This window comes from Penaeus japonicus, unplaced genomic scaffold (genome assembly GCF_977035675.1).
Source record: "Penaeus japonicus unplaced genomic scaffold, GWHDUDI00000001_assembly GWHDUDI00000038, whole genome shotgun sequence".
Classification (NCBI taxonomy): Eukaryota; Metazoa; Arthropoda; class Malacostraca; order Decapoda; family Penaeidae; genus Penaeus; species Penaeus japonicus.
In genome coordinates this window covers 8952181-8953142 of record NW_028234440.1, presented here as the reverse complement: position 1 = coordinate 8953142, position 962 = coordinate 8952181, and the positions used below count along the sequence as shown (strand labels likewise).

At 33.4% G+C, this 962-nt stretch overlaps 1 protein-coding gene across 2 annotated transcripts in view; it reads right to left on the bottom strand.

The window, feature by feature from the left end:
* Positions 1 to 680: 680 nt before the first annotated feature.
* Positions 681 to 962, bottom strand: part of LOC122252950 (metalloreductase STEAP3) — a 26734-nt gene continuing 26452 nt past the window's right edge. The window contains exon 11 of one of the 2 annotated variants that reach the window (XM_086533097.1): positions 681 to 962. This exon is cut by the window's right edge and continues 635 nt beyond it. The gene's annotated coding sequence lies outside the window, so the exon portion shown is untranslated. The other variant, XM_086533098.1, reaches the window with a different exon arrangement.

The following is a 962-nucleotide window of genomic DNA, read 5'->3' as shown; positions in this document are numbered from 1 at the left end:
AGGCAGCCACCGCCTCTGCATCACTATTCTCATCACCAGCCAGGGTAGAAGTCCAATCAACTTGACGTTTGATGACGCTTGATGGCCGTTCGACCTCCATGCTCCATTTCCCTCTGGTCACACAGTCTCTCTCTCTCTTTTTTTTTCCTTTTTTCTTTTTGTAACTTTCTCCTTCTCTCTTCCTCTGCGCTTGTCCGTCTGCCTGTCTGTCTTTCTGTATGTCTATCTGTTTGTATGTTTATGATACTCGCTCTCTCTCTCTCTCTTTCTGTTTCCAATTCCCCCATCCTTAAACTAGCACTTCCAATGAATTACACCCCCATTCCCAAATTGAAAAAAAATGCAAAAAAACATCCACTCTTTGACAGCTGCAATTGCATTTCCCTCTCAATTCTCCACCAAATCCTTTCCAGATCACCTGCCATCGCCTGGAAACATAATTACATCAAGATCATAATACCTTCTTTAAAGGCACATCATGAACCATCGCTCATAACTACGATGTGGACCAGACGCCATAATTGTTATTCGTTAATATTGCTTATCACTCATAATAACCTCATTATCAGTTGATTAGGTGATGGGACTGATGAAGGTACCTTTTCTGAGAACTCGTGAAAGTTCACTCATCGTAATTAAAGTGTTTAATTGAAAACTGTGTTTTAATGAAACACGCGTGAGTAATTGAAAATGTTTATTATGAAGAGAAAATGGAAATATATATATATATATATATATATATATATATATATATATATATATATACATACATACATACATATATATATATATATATATATATATATATATATATATATATATACATATATATATGTATATATGTATACACACAAACACACACACACACACACATACATATATATATATATATATATATATATATATATATATATATATATATATATACATACGTATATATGTACACACACACACACACACAC